The 13,824-nt window shown below is 41.4% G+C and overlaps 1 pseudogene; it reads left to right on the top strand.

Moving 5' to 3' along the window:
• Positions 1-7,000: 7,000 nt before the first annotated feature.
• Positions 7,001-7,381, top strand: LOC138376974 (large ribosomal subunit protein eL31-like; annotated as a pseudogene).
• Positions 7,382-13,824: the final 6,443 nt, after the last annotated feature.

Genomic DNA, 13,824 nt, shown 5'->3' on the forward strand with positions numbered 1-13,824 from the left:
TGCCACGTGGTGTAATTTAACCCTCACAACAACTCAGTGAGAAACGTGTTATAATCCCCATTTTGCAGATGAAGAAACTGAGGTAGGGAAAAATTAAATAATTTGACCAGACTCACCCTTCCAAGCAAGTGGTAGAGTTTGGACTCAAACCAGGACATCTGGTTCCAGAGCTGTCCTCATATCTACCAAGCTCTTCTGCCTCTGCTGAAAAATTAAGATCAAATTGTTTGACAGAGACCTTAACAGCATCAGTCCTCTGAAGCATCTGTAATGCAAAAGAGAGAGTGCACAACATGTTTGTGGCAAGAACAAATATTATTACAGTACACTTATGTTCAATAATCATTTGAGGCTGGGCACCATGGCTCATGCCTATAATCTCAATACTTTGGGAGGCTGAGGCCGGAAGCCAGGAGTTTGAGACCAGCCTAGGCAACATAATGAGACACTCTCTCTACAAGATTTTGTTTTAAAAAGTTAGTCCAGTATGGTGGTGTGCACCTGTAGTCTCAGCTACCCAGGAGGCTGAGGCAGGAGGATCACTTGAGCCCAAGAGTTCGAGGCTGCAGTGAGCTATGATGATGCTACTGCACTCTAGCCTGGGTGACAGAGCAAGACCCTATCTCAAAACAAACAAACAAAAAAAATCATTTGAAGGTAAACAGGACCATCAGCTGGGTGTCAGCATGGAATATTTAGTGATTAATACAGCACATCAACTAACATGGTCTGAATACCTTCCCTGTGTAAGGGGCTATGTCAGCTGATATAGGGGCTCCCAGGACAAACAAAACCTGCCCCTGCCTTCAAGAAGCCTACAGGGAAGCTGCAGTGACAAAGCATTGTCACAATAAAAGTTACACAACCCAGAAGGCAGAAATAAGAGTTCAATGCAATAATTGAAGAGGTGTCACAAGACAGTGGGTGATTCATTGCTAAATTAATTCTACAGTCAATAAGTACAATAGGAATGCAAGGCAAATGGCCATCCCTCCAGGCTGGGGTTGTGAAGGAAAACTTTGCCAGAGGGGATAGAGTTTGAATTGGATCTTGAAGAATGCCCAAAATGTGAACAGTTGCTGAGCTGCAGAGAGGGGAAGGGCATTCCAGACAGGGAGAACTGTGTAGGTGAGCGTAGGTGTGGAGGGAAGAAAATGCTGGGAATGCACATTTGATGGGGAGAGTGAACGGGAAGCCTGACTGGACCTGACATTATTCCAGTGCCACCCTTCACCCCTCAGAGCTGCGGCTGTGGGCATTGGTGAGGTGCTCTGGTAGTAGCCAATCTCTACCTACCCTCGCCCTGCCCACCTTCCTACTTCTAGGCCAGGGAACCCTCGGTACGCATGCATCCACAAGATGGGCAAATCCTTCCAAAACGTTTGTGTTCCTCCCATGCCTCAGTGTCTGCTGCTGTTTCTCACGTGGGTTCCTTCAGAAGTGCAGTCAATCCAGACAGGCTATTGAGGATACATCTTCTGGAAAGCCAGCAAATCTGAACGCATTTCCCATCCCTGTCTTTGTCCTTGGAGAATTTCTGAAAAGTCAGTTCCTCTGGTCGTGCACCCTCCCGGCCTTTGTGTCCCACCAATGGGCTTCCTATCAGTGACCTCCCACGGGTCCACCAGCACTGCCCAGGGTGCCCACTGGAACGCCACTGTGCGTGGGAAGGTGGCATGTTCACGCTCTTCCCTCCCTATGTCTTCCCTCAACAGAAACATGTCCCTAAGTTCCTTCACATACTGCACATAGATAGGGTCAGGGTCCTTCTTACCACCTATTGCCACTGCCATCATTAAAAAAATATATATGTATTTATGCCTTCTGTGTATACAGCAGTGAGCAGAATGATCGAACATTGTGCCCGCCTGTAGCTTATATCCTTGGAAGAATTATACTAGGGAAAACAACAAAGGAAATGTACATATACAGTTTGCTGGTGATGGGTGTCATGGAGGAGATTTAAGCAGGGATGTAGGCTGGGAGTACTTGGGGGGGCAGGCACAGGAGGAGACCGGGAAGGCCAGGAAGGCTGGGAATGTGATAGCTGAGAGCAGCTCTGAGCGGGAGGAAAAGCTTCCCAGGCAGAGGGAAGAGCAAGTGCAAAGGCCTTGAGGTGGGGACAAGCTTTGCTGGGTTTGGGGATAGGAAGAGAGCCAGTGTGGCTGGAGGAGGACAGGCAAGTGGCAAAGTGGCAAATGATGAAGTCAGAAAGGTGGACCGGCTGGGCAGGGAAGGCAAGGAGAAGACATGGGTAGGAGGTGGGAAGTATTGGGAGGGTTTTGAGTAGAGCAATGTGGGATAATGTGAAATATATTTGATCTTTATCCCCAGTTTCTGTCACAGAGCTCCTAAAACCCTTGAAATTTCCTGAGTGATAGGAATGTCTTTTGTTTTTCATAATGAGCCTCTAACACCTGAGTTTACTCTAATGAGGTGACTTAAGGTGAAGCCCTCGTATAACCTCAGGGTGGGGCCAGTCACCAGACAAACCAAGTGATTAGAGGACTAGAAGATGGAACTTTCCACCCACCATCCCTCCCCACGCCCACCTCTAGGAACAAGGGAGTGGAGTGCTGGAGATTAAGCTCTATAAAAACTCCTAGGTGTCTGGAGGTGCTGGGAGGGTGGCACCCAGTGATGGCGTGGAAGCTCCACACTCTGCCCCCCATTCCTTGCCCTATCTGTGTCTTCATTTGGCTGCTCATCTGCATCATTCATACTATCCTTTATCATAAACCTGCAGCTGTAAGTAAGTGCTTCCTGGAGTGCTGTGAACTGTCATAGCAAATTAATTGAACTCAAGGTCTTGGAAACCCTAGCTTGTGGCCAGTCTGTCAGAAGTATAGGTGATGGCCTACTACTTGGGATTGATGTCTGAAGTAGGGGGCAGTCTTGTGGGCTTGAGCCCTCAATCTGTGGGATCTGAGCACATCTGCAGGTAGATAGTGTTAGAATTTAATTGCATGATAGGACAGCCAGTTAGCGTCCTCTGGAGAATTGCTTGGTGAGTGGGGGAAAGTCCTCTGCACATCTGGTCACAGAAATGTTCTGTGTTGAGCGTGAGAGTATAGAGAAAAAAACTGTTTGTTTTTTCCTTTACAGGGAGTAATATGATCGGAAATACATTGGAAGTAGGGAGATAGGTTCAGAATCATTTTTACGTTATTTTGTAGAAAGTCTGCATCTGCCAGGAAGGGTCGTGCCATCCAGTGGTAGCATTCTCTCCACTGGACCTCACCTTCATCTCCTTACTCCCTCTTCCTCAATCCCTGAAGGCCACAGCCTTCTTCTCCAGGGGTTGCCATCAGCCAGGAGAATTTAGTGCACACTTGCATGCTCCATTCAACTTGTTGGAGTCTCAGCCCATTGACTTTCTTCATTCCAGTTACTTTGACATCTTTTTTACCAGTTAGCCATTCAGTCCAATGGCCAGGTCAAAACCTTATCTTCGCCTGGGATTTGATCTACCTCTGAAATCATTAAATAAACATTCAATTTTCAAATTTCAATCCCCCATCTTTGCAGTTTTTCTACTTATTTACTCCTAATTTAGCTGTTCCCTAACTTCATGGAAAATACCAGTTCATTTCCTGTTCACTGTAATAACTCAATCCTCCCTACTCAATTCTTCTACAGTCATTACGGCTGTTTCAAACATTCTTGGCACTTTGCAAACCATCTTCGCTACTTGTCCCCTCACTGACTTTGAAAATGAAGTCCACCAAATTCCTGTCACCCTATCCATCACATTCATCCCTCCTCTCTAATCCCACAGAATGAGGCTGACGCCTTCACCCTGCTCAGCTTCTTCCACTTTAGGCACTTTGCTCCCCACTTTAGGCACTGTCCCCACTCTTGTGACTGTGGCTTCTTCCCTTCAGCATTTAGACTTGCTCACATCTCTCTTATCTTAGAAAAGCACATGTGTAAACAACCCCAAACACTCTTCCAAACCACACCCCCTTCTACCTCTTGCCTTATCTTTTGCTCCTTTTTCATAGCCAAGCTTGTTGGAAAAATGTTACATCCCTTTTTGTGTCCATTTTCTCGTATCCGATTCAATTGTGCTCTCACTTTATTCACTGAAACTACTCTGGACACTCACCAGTTTCCCCTTCCACGTCTCAACGGGTCTGCACTCAACATTACTGAAGGGGCTTAAAGACAGTCCAAATTCATGCCTGGATACTCTTCCCTCCACTGCAGGAGACAAACTATCATTTATCTTTTTGGTTTGAGGAACTCTCGTGGCCCCAGGGAAGCCATTTCTAACATATAGTGCCTTTCAAATTACAGGGTAAGATGCTCTATGTGCTGTCATAGCATCAGGGCTTAGTCCTTATTTACAGTTATCACATTGGATGGACACTTCTTTACTCATGAACCTCCCTTCCTAGACCATAAGCTACTTGGGGTCAAGGTCTATTAATAGATCAAAATGTATGCCTAGATTATTTATGTTTGATACATGCTCCTTTAAATTGAATATACAGCTAAAGCTGAATTCTGAGTAACAGCATATATAATTTGGGTTTTCATCTCTGGCATTAAAGAATAATTGAAAGTTTTCCACCAAAGGAGTGATTTGATCAAAAGGATAATTTTGTAATAATCTCTATCACTTCCTGGTTCAGTTTGCCTTTATAAACCATCTCATTTCGTGGGGCTGTCAAAGTACAAAATTACAACAAATTTAGTTTAAAGATCTCCCTTGGCTTTAGTTGTGATCCTAAAATAGGACACCACTTCCTTCCATAAAATAGAATTAGTATTCCAAGGAACTGAGCAGAAGAGTTTGGCTTTATAGACAGAAGGGCTGAAGAAAGGAGGAGCAAAGAACAAAGATTGCATTAGCTACTCTTAGAACAATAGAAAAATAACTGATTAGTTAACATCAGCTTACTTCAGGCTATTTATTTCTTTATTTATTTAGAGATCAGGGTCTCACAGTCCAAAACAATGGCCTCCTATAATTTTTATTTGGCAGGGTGCTATGAAAGTCCTATTCTACTGTGTGCAAAATTGTGCTCACTCTCAAAGTCTTTCTTTCTATTTTCCAAGACAGGGAGTAGAGGAAGATATGCTAGATGGAGAAGGAGCAAAGTTGGGCATTTGAGTTTGGAATGTGTGTGGGACAAATAGGTGGACATGCCCAGTGAGCAGCTCAGTAACTGCATCTGATGCTTAGAAGACTCTGAGGTAGGGACATATTTTGGACATAGTAGGTGAAGCATGAGAATGTGTGTGTGCTCACCAAGGGAGAAGAGCATAGGGGCAGAGGAGGAGAGGGCTGGCATGTGGAGCCCTTACGGACACAGACATTTGGAGGATGGACTGAGGAAGATTGGCAAGAGAAAGAAAAACATGAAGGAATGGTCAGAGAAGAGGGCAAGCACCCAGGGAAGGAATATGGTGACCAAGGCCTGCACCCTGACCTAAATTTAGCTCCTTCTTGCAGCCCTCCAGCCTGCTCACTCTCCCTGCCCTCCAGAGCCTGAGCTGAAGGCTACAGAACTCCTCTGCTGCCGCTGGGTTGACACTCTGCATGAGCATGCCATCTAATTTCAATTGGTTTCACAGCACTGGACAGAATTAGTTTATCTTTCACCAATTTCTATCACGTTAACCCCGATAGTTATCCTAAATCTCCACTCTCCCAAGCATTCTAATCATTCTCTACTTTCCTTCTCTCTCTCTCTTTTTTGTAACAGCTTTATTGAGATATAACTAATATACGATTTATTCATTTAAAGTTTTAAAATGCAAAAATTTAATAATTTTAAAATTCAATGGCTCTTAGTATACTCACAGAGTTGTGCAACCACCACTACAATCAATTTTAGGACATTTTCATCAGCCTCAAAAGAAACCCTGTACCCTTTAGGCATCACCCTAGCCCTAGGCAACCAGTAATCTACTTTCTGTCTCTATAGCTTTGTCTATTCTAGGTGTTTCTTGTAAAGAGGATTATAAAGTATGTGGTCTTTTGTGCCTGATTTCTTTCACTTACCATAATGTTTTCAAGGTTTATGCATGCTGTAGTATTGCAGCATAATATGAAATATGTTTGGTCCATGGCCTGCCACCTCACACCTTGCCCTGTCTATCTCTCATCTGGCTATTCATCTTCATAATATCCTTTATAATCAGTAAACGTGTATCCCTGAGTTCTGTGAACTGCACTAGCAAATGAATTGAATTGAACCCAAGGAAGTGGCAGTAGGAACCCTGATTTATAGCCTATTAGTCAGAAATGTAGGTGACGATCTACCATTTGTGACTGGCCTCTGAAATGGGGGCAGTCTTGTGGGACAAAGCCCTCAATCTGTGGGATCCGACACTATCTCCAGGTAGTCAGAGTTGCATTGAATTGAGGGATACTCTCACAGCTGGTCACAGAAGTGTGCTAGGTTAAGCGTGTGAATAGAGATAAAAAACAGTTTGGTTTTTTCCTTTACAAGCATGTACCAGAACTTCATTCTGTTTTATGAAGAAATTTATCTGAATAATATTCCATTGTATGGATGTAGCACATTTTTAAAATCCATTCATCAATTTATAAACATTTGGGTTTTTCCATATTTTGACTATTATGAATAATGTACTGTGAACATTTGTGTACAAGTGTTTACATGGATGTATGTTTTCTTTCTTTTAGGCTTGTACCTAGGAGTGGGATTTCTCAGTCATATGGTAACTCTATGTTTAATCGTTTGAAGAACAAACTGCCAGTCTATTTTCCAAATAGTCTGAAGTTCCCATCTTAAGTTCCCACCAGCAGTGGGTTCCATTCTCCACATCTTTGCCAACTCTTGTTTTCTGTCTTTGATTTTAGCCATTCTAATAGGCGTGAAGTGGTTTCTCACTGTGGTCTTGATTTGCTTTTCCTTGATGACTAATGATATTGAGCATCTTTTTATGTGCTTGCTGGCCATTTGTATATCTTCTATGGATACATGTCTGTTCAGAATCTTTGCCCTCTTCTTGCCCACTTGGGCCCAGCAGAATGGCTCCTGCAAAGAAGCATAGTAAGAAGAAGGGCTGTTCTCCTATCAATGAGGTAGTGACCTGAGAATACACCATTGACATTCACAAGTACATCCATGGAGTGGCTTCAAGAAGCATGCCCTGGGCACTCAAAGAGATGCAGAAATTTGCAGTGAAGGAGATGGGGACTCCAGATGTGTGCGTTGATACCAGGCTCAACAAAGCTGTTTGGGTCAAAGGAATAAGGAATATACCATATTGTATCTGTGTGCAGTTGTCCAGCAAACACAATGAGGATGAAGATTTACCAAACAAGCTCCGTGCTTTGGTTACCTATGTACCTGTTACCACTTTCAAAAGTCTGAAGACTGTCAATGTGGATGAGAAATAACCGCTGATTGTCAAATAAAGTTATAAAACTGCAAGAGAAAAAAAAAGGATCTTTGCCCAATTATTTTTTATTTTTTAGAAACAGGGTCTTCCTATGTTACCCAGGCTGGAGTGCAGTGGCTATTTACAGACACAGTCATAACATATTACAGCCCCGGACTACTGGGCTCAAGCAATCCTCCTGCCTCAGCCTTTTGAGTAGTTGGGACAGACAGCAGGCATGTGTCACTGCACCCGGCTACTGCTTCATTTTTAATTGGATTATTTGTCTTTTTACTTGTTGAATTGTAAAAGTTCTCTATATATTCTAGATACCAGTTTTACTCTAGATAAAGATAAATATTTTTTCCCATTCTGTGGGTTGTCTTTTTACTTTCTTAATGATGTTCTTCGAAGCACAAGAGTTTTAAATTTTGTCCAATTTAGCTATTATTTTTTAATTGCCTGTGCTTTTTGCATACTTAAGAAACCATAGCTTAGTCCAAGATCATGAAGATAACCCATATGTTTTCTTCTAAGAGTTGTTCTAAGCCTGTTTTCTTTTCTCTGAAGTGGAGCAAGTTAATAAAAACACCTACCTCGTAGTAATGTTTTAATGCTCCAATGAGTTAATGTTAGCTTTTAGAGACCATCAAGTGTATTTTCCTAATATTTCCTCATTCCATCTTCAAATCTCCATTTTTACCTCCACTTCTATATCAGAGCAAGGGTATAATTGACTTTTGTTATTTATTACAAAAAATATATAATCACAGTTGCATTGTTTAATGTACATTCTATTATCTAAAACTGTGATTAATAATTTCCAAGCTTTAACTTTTGGGTGAATTCCTACCTTTGCATTTTGCAGGATGTTACATTACATTGATCATTTTAGCATTACCATACAAGCTGTGTTTTTCATGAAATGTAATTATGGCAATTTTACATTGCATTATATAAATCAGAATATATTACAACTATTAATTTGGAAAATAATAACAGCCCATTTATATAAAATAGATGAAAAAGGGAAAACCCTACCAAAATACTTTGTTTCTATATAATTACACAGTCCATTTATTTATGGAATAAATGACCAGCAAACAATATAATCTACACTAAAGCCATGGTAATTCTTCATGAACCTGGCTGGGAGTTATTTAAAGTCCCTTTGAGTGTTATTCTGAATAACTAGCCCACTTTCTTCTGATGGATCAATATGAACCACCACCAAGGATGGTTCAAGAGTCTGGCTTGTAAACTTCATTTCTAGTCTGGGTCACTGGTTCTCAAAATTTAGTTGCATCAGAATCCCCCGGAGGGTTTGGTAAAACACAGATGCTGATCCTTATCTTCAGAGTTTCTGCTTCAGCAGACTTGGGGTGGAGGCCTGAGAACGTACATTTCTAATGAGTTCCCACGTATAGTTTCTACTGCTGGTTGGGGTCCAGACTTTCAGAGCCACTGCTGTAGTGTACAGTTAACAAACATTGAGCCTATTTAGTCTGCATTTGTAAGTTGGCCAGCATCCAGGAAATTCCACGGGTCTTCTAGTCTCCATCACATATATTGGAGCTCCCTAGAGGATCTGTGGAACTCCAAACATCTCACAAATCTTATGGACTTCTAGATAAAGATGGGAATATTTGAAAATTTGGAGGATGGTACTTCTTAAATTTCTAGGAAAGCTGAAGGCCCCCGGAGACTGAGCATAGACCATAGAGTTATCGTGCAGCCTAACTAACTATGTGCTTGATCCAGTTGATTTTGTTTTGACTATTCTCCCCAGGAAAGCAGTACCTATAAGTGGCTTCTAGCATCCCACTCCTGCCCAGTGATTTCTTTGTAAGAACAAGTCCATTTTATACACTCCTAAATTTACAGCCATTTCGGTGAGTTTTATGATGTTTATAAATTACTTTCTGGTCCCTCTCAGAGCTAACATTTTTGTCTGAGTAGCAAGTTTTTCTTTTTTCTTCCCACTCCTCCCCCCTTCTTCAGTAGTTGGTTTTGTTTTCCCTGCCAACAGAGGTAGGCATGGGACTTGGGCAATTTTCTTGGTCTTGCTTTGGAGTTGGAGTATAACCCACACCAAACAAAAAATTAGTGGGGCAAGTTGTTCTTTAATATGAACTTATACTGGGTCTAGTGGTTTGAGTCTGTAATCCCAACTACTCGGGATAGCTTGAGCCCAGGAGTTCGAGATTAGCCTGGGCAACATAGCAAGACTCCATCTCTACAAAAATTTTAAAAATTAGCCAGCTGTGTTGGCATGTGCCTGTAGTCCCAACTACTCAGGAGACTGAGGTGGGAGGATTGTTTGAGCCCAGGAGTTTGAGACCAGCCTGAGCAATATAGTGAGACCTCATCTCAAGAAAGAAAAAGATATGGACTCACAATGCTGGAAAGGTATAACCGAGGGCCACCATTAACCACTATTTCTGCACCATGAAGAAAGACTATCTTTAATATGATGCCAATGTTGGCGCTCAGAAAATGATATCCCAAAATATGTTGCTTTAACGTGCTAAGCTATAGAAGCAGCCTCAGGTCTCTCTGACCCCTCAGTCCTCTGTCACTCCCAAAGCACAGGATGATGTTCTCTGGAGTTCCCTTATCTACCTAGAAACTGGACCCACCAAAGAGGAACATGATTGCCTTTGATCATCTCCACTAAATTTCATTAACCAGAGAAGATTAAAACTCATATCACAGAGGAAGAAACCAAAAATTAAACATCATACTCAGAGCCCAGACATTGTTCTCTGGTCCCATTCAATTCCTAAACAGAATTATTTACTAACCCATTCCTTCCCCCTAAAAATAATTTACTATCCTTCAAAATGGCCACATTTCCCTGTGGAGAAGGGTATATAAGCATCTGTACCTCATTGGGCTATTGGGTAATCATGCTCTTGTGATTGCCCCATGCATATGCATATTAAATAAATTTATATCTTTTTTCCTCTTATTAATCTGCCTATTGTCAGTTCATTTTCAGCTAACCTATAGAGGACAGAGGGGAAGCTTTCCTTGGCACCTATACAACATACACAGAGAAATAGAGCCAAGAAAGGAGAATCTGATGACATTGTTTGATCTTGGATTAGCAGCAATACCTTTGTCATTCTGAGTCAATACATTTCTATTTTAAATAAGCTAGTTTAAGTTGGGTTTCTTTCATTTGCAACTAAAAAGTCCTGACTATATAGTTCCTGTGATTAACTACTAATCAAAGATAATTTTTCACTAAAAAGATTAAATTGTGTATTTATGACACAATCAGACTATATTCATAGTCTCCAAATGAAAAATTTTGAGACTTACTCAGAAGCTACTACTACTGAAAATGGTTAAAAAAATCTAAGTAGTTTGATCATGGTGGCAAGAGTCATGAAGAATAAACAAAAGTTGTCAAAATTGTTAGGATAAATATTCGTATAATTTTCATAATATACTATTGACAATGACCAAAGATGGTGTTTGTAATATGGAATTCCTCACAATTAAAAAAAAAAGTATATCCTTCTCAAAGCTCTCAAATTTATACATCCACATTTAACCAACATAAATTCATACTACTCATGGAAGTGCCATTGGGATATTTACATTTATATTTATAATAGCTTAATGCTTAACTATATTCTGAAGAAATTAGAAAGAGTTAAGGTATTTGGAACACCTGCAACAACCAAATCGTGGCTAAACACAGATGGTTCATGTTCAGACTGATGATCTTGTCTGCCTTTCCATCCTGACCTTGCAAATGTTCCTTCATGAATTCCCAATGTTATATCTTACATATCTGCACAGTAAACAAATCAATTTACTGTTTTCTTTCTTTTTTAGAAAATTTTTTATTTTTTTGTTACTAAGGTATTTACCATCTTTTTTAAACAATTTTTTTTTTTTAACTTTTTATTTTTTAGAGATGAGCACTCACCATGTTGCCCGGGTTGGCCTCAAACTCTTGGACTCAAGTGATCCTCCCGTCTCAGCCTGCCAAGTAGCTGGGATTATAGGCACATGCCACCGTGCTCAGCAACCTACTGTTTATATAGACAGTTTCACTTTAAATTGTTTTTGCTGTGTAAATGAGTACTCTTCCCTTTTGGCCTGCTGGCCCTGGCATGATACCTAGTCCTGCTCTGAACCTAACCTCACAGCTGACTGCGGACAGAGGAGAGATCCCCTCACCGTCCCGCTTGATGCTGCCATGACTCTGCCTTTTGCCTCGTCCACTCAGCAGCTCTCATCAGTCCGTAAAAACTTTCCTCCTGATTCCTACCCCCATGAAGCTTCTGCTATTCAGACAGTTACAGTGATCTGGAGTGGGTTATGGGTGAGGTTGAAGATAGGGTGTTTCATAATCTACACACTGTTTTAACTCATCAGTGAGGAGCTTGGATCTCGCTGCAGGAGGAGGAACTGGTTAACCTAATTAGAGGAAAGAATATTTGAACCTTAAAAATTTAATTCACGTGCCACGTTATCAGGCCTTTCTTTAAAATGATGAGTTTTTGTTTCTTAAGAACACAAAATGTAAGAATGATAAGGAAAACCCCCATCTATTACTTAGCACAGCAGCCACCTGAGACCCCCACCCCTCATGCAAGACCCGCATCAGCATAATACTAACCTAACACCTGGCCCATCAACTAACCTATTACCTGGCACATCAGTATAACACTAAACCTATTAACTGGCACATCAGCACAACACTAAATCTATTACCTGGCACATCAGCATAACACTAAATCTATTACCCGGTGCATCAGCATAACACTAAACCTATTACCTGGTGCAGCAACTAACCTATTACCTGACACATCAACTAACTTATTACCTGGAGGGCATTAGTCACCTGAGACCCCCCCACCCCTTGGATCACCCCAACTTAATAAAAGTGGGAAAAATTGGGTAGACGGGGCTCAGAATTTGGTGGCGAGACCCCTCTGAGCCCGCCGGCGAATAAACCTTGATTCTCCGACTCTCTGTGTGCGGCTCAGTTTGTCCTCGGGACCACTTGCTGTAACACTTGCTGTAACAAGAACAGTGAAGAGACAGAAAATATTGTCAACTGTCAACATTTAGACAGTAGGTAAAAAAAAAAAAAATAATGAAAACTGTGCATATATAGTTGTCTTGTTTGATTTTAAAATATTTAGTAATAAATGACACAATCCATCTGCACGTCCCCCTCTCCGTTTGTAAAGTGCATTGATCCTATCTCTGGTCTCTGGTCTATGCCTCAAACAGATAACTACCCCTGATTTTAAAGCCAGGAGAATTTGTGATTTTAAGAATTATATATTCAGATCCCCAGAAAGGAAAGCTAAATGTTATAGCACTTAGAGCATTTGGGAATTAGAGCATTTCTCCTCTCACTGTCAACAAATGTGTCTCATTTGCAAAGGCATTGTGCTGGCTGGAGTGGCAGCTAAGTGCTCTGCTTCAGCTACTGTGGGGGAGGGTTTTCCTTTTTCTTTTCTTTCTTTCTTCGTGTGTGTGTGTGTGTGTGTGTGTGTGTGTGAGAGAGAGCGAGAGTGAGAGCGAGAGCGAGAGCGAGAGAGTCTTGCTCTGTTACAGGGGGTAGAGTGCAGTGGTGTCATCATAGCTTATTTCAACGTCAAACTCTTGGGCTCAAGTGATTCTTCAGCCTCAGCCTCCCTGTAGCTGGAACCACAGGCATGCGCCACTATGCCCAACTAATTTCTCTATTTTTCATAGAGATGGATGGGGTGGGGGTGGAGCTTGCTCTTGCTCTTGTTCAGGCTGGTCTCTAGCTCCTGGCCTCAAGCTATCTATCCTCCCACCTTGGCCTCCCAGAATGCCTGGGTTATAGGCATGAGCCACCGCACTTGGTCTTTTTCCTTTCTTGATAGGGCAGGAAGAAGTCTCATCAAATTCAATCAACAAGAATTTATACTAGGGAGGGCAAAATGACAAAACATCAAATAAATTTTGTTCATTCTTTATCCCTAATATTGATAATTATGTCCTGATTCTAGTTAATTGGGATGGCAGAATATTTTTAAATAAGCTTCCTAGCACAATGAAGAGACAAGGGATGGTTGAGAATGAAATGGTTTGACTATGAACACACTTTACAAGCAATAGATGAGTTTCACAAGGTACCCCATTGCTGTAGCTGAGGCATGGTCTTTAACTTATAGGAAAAAGACTTATAAGAGGTAGGACTCATTAAAATAAGATATGGAGAACTCTCCTTTCAGTATATATTTTAAATTACTTTTATAAGGGAAAATTTCATGGTGAAGTCTTTGTCAAGGTCAGAAGAGCAAAGGGATATTTACATTCTTCAAGAGGAGCCTCTTCACAAGTATTGTGTGATTCCTGAAAAGGAATGAACACTCCCTACAGCACAACAGGAAGTACGTTGATCTGCCTGCAACAGCTTGTATACTAGACTGTGCATTGCCTACCATGGAGTTAAAATTA

The sequence above is a fragment of the Eulemur rufifrons genome, chromosome 29 (genome assembly GCF_041146395.1).
Source record: "Eulemur rufifrons isolate Redbay chromosome 29, OSU_ERuf_1, whole genome shotgun sequence".
Taxonomy (NCBI): domain Eukaryota; kingdom Metazoa; phylum Chordata; class Mammalia; order Primates; family Lemuridae; genus Eulemur; species Eulemur rufifrons.